A 10326-nucleotide genomic window follows, 5' to 3' on the forward strand; every position below is an offset into this window, starting at 1 on the left:
TCATAAGTTTGTGCTGCTGAACATGGAGGAAATCTGAGCAGCTCGACCACACAGTTGGGTCCGTGTGTCAGGGAGGAAAGATAAAACCCACGGCAGCCACACAGTCATACTGGCTCGAGTGTGTCGCTAAACTGGAATCTCGGTCTGGAAGTTGGTCGGTGCGCTTTCTATGTCGGCCGAGAACAGATTACCGAGCAGTTAAAATCCATTTCTGGACTTCAAAGTCAGCAAATTGCTGAGTAAACTCGGAGCTGAGTAAGAGGAGTGTTTTCACTTTAGTTCCAGACTGAGGAAGTAACGCTGCAGACGCCGAGAAGTAGCATGGATGCTAATGAATGTAAACAGAAAGGAGGGACTAATGCCACAAGAACTATGGGATTTGTAGTTTTTGCGACAAAATCGGCCAGCGGGCAACTTTAATATGTATTTGATATGTGAAATAAAAACAGACTGCAGGCCGAATTCGGCCTGAGTTTAACACGTGTTCTACCCCCTTCATCTCCTCTTTGAGCTCCCCCTCTCATTCTCACTCTCCTTCTGCCTCCTACATTTTTGTTGAAGACGGGTGAACTCACCTGCTGCCTTTTATAGCACACCTGAGGGCTGCGTTTTCAAATGAGCACATGTGTGCTTCCACACAGGGTGGATGTGATTATTAGTGTGGCCATTGGCAATCAGGGTCTTTGTAATGGCAATGAAGTAACTTCACACTTCTTATCTGTGTGTGAGGTGTGAAAATGTGTGTTGCGCTCTACAAATCACTGTGTGTGATATTTTTGCAAAAAGGGTGAAGCAGACATTGTGTGCACTGTTGTGCAAATGTGTGGACGCGTTTTGCTCACTGTAGTGGAATTTGGCAAATTGTGTGGAAACTTTTATTTTAGAGTATAAAATCGGGGCAGCAGTAGCTCAGCAGGTTGAGCAGGTTGTCCAGTAATCGGAAGGTTGCAGGTTCGATCCTGGGTCTGGACAGAAAATTTTGCTGTTGTGTCCCTGGGCAAGACACCCAACCCACCTTGCCTGCTGGTGTTGGTCGGAGGGACCGGCGGCGCCAGTGCTCGGCAGCCTCGCCCCTGTCAGCTCAGGGCAGCTGTGGCTACGTAGTAGCTCATCACCATCAGTGTGTGAATGAATAAATGTAGTGTAAAGCACGCTGGGGCCCTTACTCTGAGAGGCGCTATACAAGTGCAGGTCATTTATCATTTAGAAACAATTGTTAAAAAAACAGTTAAATGGATTTTAATTGATTCATTGTGTTTTATGTTTTGGTTCTTCAGTGCCTATTGGTTTTTGTCTGCTTGTTGTCATGTACAGCACTTTGTGACTTTTGCTTTGAAATGTGCCCTATAAATGAACTTTGACTCACATGTTGGCTCTGTTTGATTTTGTACAGTAACATGTCCATCTGTATCTGTCTAGATGCACCCTAACAGCTGCTGGAGCTTCCAATGAAACATCCACACTAACACCATCCTGAAGGAGGTAGACGTCTGGTCTCTGACTCACTGGTATGTTAGTATTGCTGTTAATGAATGGTACAACCTTGTTACAGTAAATGTAGGGATCCTTAGTCAGATAAACTCATTATTACTCATTGTCATGTTCTGCGGGTGGAGGTGGCAGACCATGTGTGGTGGTGGGTTCCGGAGGCAGATGAGCAGGCAGACGGATGTAAAAAATAAAAAGCTGTTTATTGAAGGACGGAAGCACAGGACGGACGAACGAACATGGACAACGACAATGAACCGACAAAGACAACAACCAGGAGGGAGGTATAAATACACAAGGGAATCAGGAACACATGGGCAGAGTAATCAGGGACAGGTGAGAACAATTAGGCTAATCAGGGCAGGAGAGACACAGTCAGGGAGGCTGGGGCGGATCATGACAGTACCCCCCCCCCCCCCCCCCCCCCAAGGGGCGGATACCAGACGCCCACAAGCCACAAAACACAGGAGACACGGGCACGAACGAAGACCAGACCAGGGCACACATGACAAGGGAACACAGAAGACGAGACCAGGGGACAAGGAACACCATCCAGGGCTGCGGAGCAGGGGCCTCTTGGTCCAGGCGGCACTCCGTCTTACGACCAGACGTGACCACGAACTTAGACCAGGGAAACTTGGACTCGAACACCTGGGCACGTAGACTTGACGTGGGCACGTAGACTGGACACGATGACTGGACTTGACTGGACACGATGACTTGACTTGACTGGACACGATGACTTGACTTGACTGGACACGATGACTTGACTTGACTGGACACGATGACTTGACTTGACTGGACACGATGACTTGACTTGACTGGACACGATGACTGGACTGGACACGATGACTTGACTTGACTGGACACGATGACTTGACTTGACTTGACTGGACACGATGACTTGACTTGACTTGACTGGACACGATGACTTGACTTGACTTGACTGGACACGATGACTTGACTTGACTGGACACGATGACTTGACTTGACTGGACACGATGACTTCACTTGACTTGACTGGACACGATGACTTGACTTGACTTGACTGGACACGATGACTTGACTTGACTTGACTGGACACGATGACTTGACTTGACTTGACTGGACACGATGACTTGACTTGACTTGACTGGACACGATGACTTGACTTGACTGGACACGATGACTTGACTTGACTTGACTTGACTTGACTGGAGTTTATTGATAAAATCAATTATTCTATTTATAAAAAGCAAGTAGAAGGACACAACAAGCCGAATGCAGTGGTGTGACAGTGTGGATGTGCGCTATGCTTGAATGTAGAGAATAGAATGTAGAATTAAACTACACACTGGAATCAACTCTGTTGCTATTCAGTTGGAGATTCTGAAAAATAACCAATCAGATTAACCCATGACGCTTAGATCATGTATAAATATCCTGGATGCTTATATCGATCTAAGTTCATACACCAACCTGTTTGGTCTCATATTAATCCAATGTTTGTTTAATTTAGATAATTAAATTTAATAGTAAAAGTTATTTTGAATCAGAAGTTAGGATATTTGCCTTCAGATAACCAGAATTATTATACCTTTTCTGTGTTTCGTTTCAATAATGAGGCAAATTTAAAAATGAAGAAATTTTGTTACTAACAATTTTGAATTGGAAAGATTTGAAACGACAATTCATGGATGGCAATTTTAATGACAATCTTTAACAGTTTTGATATTAAACTTGTTTAAAAGCAAACCTGTGACTGGATGGAGCTAAAATGAGAATGATGAGATTTGGATGCATGAATGAAGTTCTCAGAGGGTTTCTTTCAGAGAGAATGAAAGCGTTCTGGGTGGAAATGATGTTTTGCGGATAACTGAGGTATTTTGAGAGAAACAGCATCAAACGCATCCTCGTGTTCTACCTCACCCAAACAGGACCCTCTTGTGGATCTGGAGATCTGGAGGATGGTGATTCATCCAAGATGACACCCCGGCTGGTAGAGGAGACGCAAGTGTCCGATCATCTGGTCCGGAGTTGTCCTGGGTACACGGGTTATGAAGCGTTTGGCAGATGAACGTTCTCGTCTTAAACTTAACTTCAGAAATCAATGGCTCTGGGTAGAGTCATTGTTAGCTGGTGACAGTTACGTTTATTCTTTGGCTATTCTGGTCAGCGTGACTAGAACAGCAGGTGGAGGTCTAGGGACGGCCATTTTCTTTTCCTTCGTGGAGTTGGTTCAAGAACTGGACTTGAATCTGTGATGCTAGTTTTACCAAAAGCTCTCAGGACCACTCCCTCTCTCTCCGGAAGAAAGCTTGCTCATGCGTCAAAAACATGTGATGCAGTTATTGTTTATCTGAACTCTGTGTTAGCTGGATAAGGTGACTTGACCTTCTTTGCTAAACACATCTTTAATCATTATAATAATTATTATTATTATACCCAAAGCATAATAATCAATTTCATGTACTTAAAATACCTTTACATTGAACCAAGTGATCATGTTATGATGATTATAATAAACAGTAATAAAATCAATGAATTTATTAATTATTATCTAATTATTTTCATCGTGGCTTGAAGTGTCCTTCTGGACGGAACAGCAGATATGGTGTTATGATCTTGAGCAGACATCGTGGCTCCTTGGGTTAAACTGTGGATTCTAAAGTACTGTTTGACCCAGCTTGACAAATGTGACCTTTGCCACACATCAGAGAACCTTCATCACGCTACAGACCCCCCTTTGTCAATGGGAGGTGGACGCAGGAAACCACCTGACGTTGGCAACCAAAGACTTGAAGGGTCTCTGTCAGAAGAAGCTGTTGCAGTCCAGTCAAAGGCTGGAGAGAGGAAAGCGTTCCCCTCCTTCCGTGAAGACAGGAGTGCATCCTGAGCAGATGGTTAAGTCAAAATTGTCAGATCATTTTAAAGTAATCCTCTAGAAGATGGCTATTTCAATAGCAGATAATTTTCATCAGCAGTAATGCAAAGGCGTATGCAAAAGGATAAGGTAGCCCGTGTTCCCACACAAAGCCGAGCAGGATCAGGCAGACGACCAGCCGTCAGCGGCAGGTCCCAGGATGACCTCCAGGCAACCTCACAGCGCAGGCACTCAGGACGTCTTGAACCACGACTTAAACGAAGCCTCATGCGACAGGAACACCAGGCGAAGACAGGAACAGGCATAGAGGACCCTCGGATGGCGAAGTCCCCCATGGATGGAGATCCCTCAGACAGCGAGGATCAATGGTGAAGCTCAGGAGTGAGAAGAGTAGAGCAGCAAGTGAGGCAGACACACGAAGACTGCGTTTGATGCAAAGAAATAATTATAACCTGTCCTGTGAGTACCTCTGTACTATGTGACAGCATTATGTGAATTATCTACGTGAAGAAATGAACTGCACCCTCTCTATGTGTCATGTAAAAAGTGATGCATAGAAAAAACAAATAAAAATAAATCAAACCCTAACTGATATGGGAAAAATCACCTGCACTAATTAAAGGCTTTATAAGAATGAAGGGCAAATTGGCTTGTAGCCCTTTAAGGGAAATTAACCAAGTTAATCCCTAAAGCTCAAACGTAATCACCCTGGAAAGCACTATAAAAAAAGATAGAAGTGTAAATCAATACTAAAATGTAAATCAGTGAGTTAGTAGTCCCTAAATGTAAGGTTAGTAACAAGATAACTGGCTGAAGGCAGTTATCCTGAAGAAACCCCAAAAGTTATCAAAACTATTAAAAATCATCCAATAGAGAATTGGTTGAATTTGGATCGACCCATCAGGTAGTGAAGACGTCCACTCTTAACTGTTATGTTCTGGAAACACATGATTATTGGAACCACAGCAGACCACAGCCAAAATTCACAAAGCCTGTGTGAGATTTTTAGACATGTCCATGCACACATACAACCAAGACAGAACAAACGTGATCCGGAATCAGAGACTCCGGTGTGAGCGGGCAGGAGTTCACCCCCCTTTGGGCACGAATCGGGCTGGTGGTCAGCTATGTTGGTGGAGACAGTATCTAAATCAGGGATGTCAAAGTCAAATACTCAGAGGGCCAAAAAAAAAAAAATTGGCTATAAGCCGAGGGCCGGACTGGTTCAATGTTTATTAAAACTTATTGAAATGATTGCACGTAGCCTATTGAACCAAGAGCTAACATAGTGTATTATTTAATGATTAAATCAATAATCAGGAAAACATTTTTCAGCAGGCACACAGACAAGAACAAACTGCCTTCAAAGAAAAATCACATGACCTGTACATTAAATGAATAAAGTAATATTTTTTATGACTCTGTCAGTAAATTAAAAAGAAAACATTTTCAACAGGCAAACAGCAAAAAAGCAATTTTCCTTCAAAAACAAAATATGTTCCTTATATCAAAATAAATGCATAAATGAAACTGCATGCATTATAAACTGAAAATGCAATATTGTGCTGCTCTATTATCCTACCAATTACTGCTTCAAATAGTAAAATGAAAAAATATAGAATAAATCAAATTCTTTCTCATGGCTCTTAGCTGCAATTTCCCCCGAGTCCATTAACTAAAATAAATATAAATAAATAAAATACAATACAATAAAATAAAATAAAATGCAAAAATATATGGCACACTGACAAAACAATACTTCCTTTAAAGAAAAATCACACGTCTTGTAGAAACGAATGTAAAATTTTAACTGAATTAAAAACTAAAAACACGTTAATGCTCTGTGATGCTCACTTGTCTGAGGATGAGCCTGATACTTGATGGTGTCTCATCTTTTGTACAAGCTCATCAATGTTCGGGGTAAGGCTCTGAGCTGAGGAAATCCTCAAGATTGAGTGAAGATGCTGATCAGTGAGACGGTTCCTGTGTGATGTGTTGTTTAGCTTCATCAAAGAGAACAGTCTGAGCAGCTTGGATGCGCAGCTTGGCCATTGTGTCGGGAATGAAACGTGCAAACTCACCAGCACCCACTCTCTCATACTTTTCCTTCAATGTGTCATTGCACTGAAGCTCAATCAACTCCATTTGTAGGTTTGGTGGTGCGCTTTCCATGTCAACTGCAAAAGGATTGCTGAGCAGTTGAAACCTGCATTTTTGGGCTTCAAAGTCAGCAAATCGGCGTCGGAAGTCGGCGGCAAGTATGTTGAGTTTGTCAGCAAACTGTGCACTCGGGAACACGGCGGTAGAGAGCTTCTCTTTCATGGTCTGGCAACTGGGAAAGTGGCTCAAGTTTTCTTTCCGCATCTGCGTCTCCCATAGGGATGAGTACCGAATTCGGTACTTTTTAAGGTACCGACCGAATTCCATAGTACCGACCGAACACCGATTCACGTCATTTCAAACGGTGCCTCGTTTCGGTACTGCCAAGACAGTTGCGCATGCGCAAGAGCGTTATGTCGCCGGTCCCTGCGAGCCCGTTGTAAACAGAGCAAGCATGGTAGAAAGAACGCACGCTAAAGCTTGGGTCCACTTCACTAAATGTGATGGGTAACTGGGTGATGAAACTAGCGACAGACAACGATCTAAGTGAGACATCCTCATCTTAATCTGCTCCAGTAGGTAAATAAAATGTTTAAGATAACGTTACCTTGCTTTGTTAGCTTCCGTTTCGCTATGGTGCGTTCGCTTTCTCCTCGGAACTCCGAATTTCCGACTAGAAGAACATGAACGCGCTCTAAAGTTTGGCTTTACTTTACTAAATGCGACGGGTGAATGGGTGAAGGTAAAACCAGCGACAACGATCTAAGTTTGAGGCATCATCGTTTTAATCTGCTCCAGCAGCTAAATAAACTGTTAAAGATAACGTTAACTTGATATGTTAGCTTCCATTGCCACCGTTGTGACCAGCTAATGGTGCGTTCGCTTTCTCCTCGGAAATTCTAACTTCCCAGTAGGAAAAATCAAATGAAAAAGGACGGCAAAAGGAATGAAGATACACAGTAAATTTAGTTCACAGTAAAGATGTTTGATTCAGTTTAATTATCAGCTTATAAAACTACAAGGACGATGTTAAAATACAAACTTGTATGTTATTTATCGTGATATTTATCATATATGGTTATATATTGAGAAAAATATATATTTAATTATAAAAGAGAATTAAAATAATAAACACTCAAAAGTATCGAAAATTGGTACCGTTAAGTACCGGTATCGACTCGTAGGTACCGGGAATTAGTACCGGATCGATTCAAATGTCAAAGGTACCCATCCCTAGTCTCCCACAGACTCAGCTTGGTTTTGAATGCCTGCACTGTACTGTACATATCAGAGATGACACGCCCCCGTCCCTGCAGCTGCAGGTTCATCACATTCAGATGGCTCGTGATGTCGCACAGAAATGCCATTTCACACAGAAAATTTTCATCTCGGAGCTCTGTTGTGTCTTTCCCTTTGCTTTCCACGAACAGACAGATCTCCTCACGCAGCTCGAAAAATCTTTGCAGCACCTTTCCCTGGCTTAGCCATCGCACCTCTGTGTGATAGGGCAAGTCACCATACTCTGTATCTAACTCGCCCAGAAATGCCTTGAACTGGCGGTGATTTAAACCTCTTGCTCTGATTAAGTTGACCGCCCGCGTTATGGTGCTCATTACATGTTCCATTTTCAAGGCTTTGCCACACGACTCCTGGTGTATGATGCAGTGATGAGCTGTCAGCTCACCTGTGACGTCTTGCTCCTGCATCCTCTCACGCATCCTTGCCACCAATCCACTCTTGTGCCCACACACCGCGGGTGCTCCGTCTGTCGTTAATCCCACGAGTTTTTCCCAAGGCAGGCCCATCTCATTTACACATCTGGATACCTCTTCATACAGATCTTGTCCTGTAGTTGTGCCATGATAGGACGTAATGCCAAAAGCTCTTCTGTTATGCTCAGGCTGAAGTCCACTCCACGAATAAAAATTGACAGCTGGACAACGTCAGATGTGTCGGTGCTCTCATCCACAGCAAGGGAATATGCGATGAAATCTTTTCCCTTTCCCACAAGCTGTTCCTTTAGATCGGTGGAAAGCTGGTCTACACGTTCAGCAACAGTGTTTCTGCTCAGGCTCATGTTTGAAAGTAGTTGCATGTTGTCTGGGCACACTGCGTTACAAAATTTAAGCATACAGTTTTTGATAAACTCTCCCTCTGTAAATGGCCGAGCGGATTTTGCGGCCTCTTCTGCCACAACAAAACTCGCCCTGACGGCAGCTTCGCTTTGTGATTTTGCTTTTGTGAACAGAGCCTGCTGGGACTTAAGACCTTGTTTTAATTCTTCCACCTTCTGTAGCCTTTGTTCCGTGTCCATATTCTTGTCTTTGTGTTTCTTAGACGTTTCATGTTGCCTTCTTAGATTATATTCTTCCTCCACACAGAAGACACACAGGTTTGCCATTTACCTCAGTGAACATGTACTCTGCCTCCCACCTAGCTTGAAACGCCCTGTTCTCAGCACCCACCTTCCGTTTAGCCATTTTTTGGGGAGGAGGTAGCTGAAAGTCGACGTCTGCTCTGACTGCTAATGAATGATGAAGCTGAAGTCCGCTTGCTGCGGCTGCGCTGCAGTGAGTTCGCGGGTTACCGTTGCATTGTGGGAAATGTTGTATTGGTGCATGCAAAACACCAGCGGGCAGCTACGGCCTGCGGGCCGGTTCTAATACTAATCAAATATCATCCCGGGGGCCATTGATAATTACGCCTTGACTCTGACATATGTGATCTAAATCGATCGGGTCTTTGCGCGGTTTGAATCTGGTGTTGCGGACCCATAGAGAAATGGGTGCTGTGTTACCTACGGAGATCGTTTGAAACTGGACCGGGGCGAGTTGTTTCGTTGTTAGGTCAGGACCTGATTTCACCTGAAGTCCTGAAGACTGAAGCCAAGAATTCTTTTCGTTAAAGACAGGCGCAGGCTTACGAGAATCCAGAGCAGATGTGCTCTTCGCAGGATTCCCGGTCGACGCACACGTGATCAGAAATACCAGGGTTAGCCAGCAAAGATACAGAGTGACGTGCAACCCTCCCTTTGGTAGGTGAATCACCCACCTAAGGTTCAGGGGTCATCAGCGCCAGCTGTAGTGCAGTAAGCTCTCCATGGTGTTACTGGCCTTGACCCCCCTGTTTGTAGGTGACGCTCCCACAAACAAGTTCTGGGCCGTAACTGAAGTCTCTGTGCCACCCCTCACCCCCCTTGCGACAGGTTGAGTTCCGGGCGGAGCATCGCTGCGAGCACCCACTTTTCCTGGGTCAGGTGGATCTACCAACACAGAAAGAAGTGGTTGTGCTGCAGCGACCACCGAGGCTTCGTGGTCATCACTGAACTTAGAGGTACTAGTTTTCCCAGGCAGTTCCATGCTGTTGTGATCAACACCTGAAGGAGAGATGACACTAGCACAAGATAGAGCACACAGCTCTGGCATGGAGTCAAAAGAGTTCAAGATGATCCCGCTGACAGCAGGATCCTGGACCTGAGGACTGACAAAGTCATTCGCAGAAAAGCCAAGTTGAACAGGCACAGACCCTTCATGTGGTTTTAAGATGGGGTCATCCGGGAGCCACAATGGTTTCACGGCCCATGATGTGTCCACCATCTCACCCTGAGAGACAAGCTGGTTTGTGCAAGAGATGAAATGGCCGTTGAGGAAGTTCTCTGGCGGAAGTCGGGTGTCATTTCCGAGATTCTGCCCATCCATGTAACTGGTGAGGTGTACACCTGTCCACATGGTGGAAAGAGAAAGATTATTGCAATCAGGATAACTTAACACAAGTTTTTGTTATTCTCGGTCGACCACTGGAGTAAGAGTTTCAGCTAGAAAGAAATCAGCAGGATGTGACTGTGATGGAAGCTGAATCTGTGGTGGCACAGGTTC

The 10326-nt window shown here is 44.3% G+C and overlaps 1 pseudogene; it reads right to left on the reverse strand.

Annotated features, from left to right (window-relative positions):
• Positions 1-3157: 3157 nt before the first annotated feature.
• On the reverse strand, positions 3158-8852 carry LOC129161616 (general transcription factor II-I repeat domain-containing protein 2-like; annotated as a pseudogene).
• Positions 8853-10326: the final 1474 nt, after the last annotated feature.

The sequence above is a fragment of the Nothobranchius furzeri genome, chromosome 1, assembly GCF_043380555.1.
Source record: "Nothobranchius furzeri strain GRZ-AD chromosome 1, NfurGRZ-RIMD1, whole genome shotgun sequence".
NCBI classification, from domain to species: domain Eukaryota; kingdom Metazoa; phylum Chordata; class Actinopteri; order Cyprinodontiformes; family Nothobranchiidae; genus Nothobranchius; species Nothobranchius furzeri.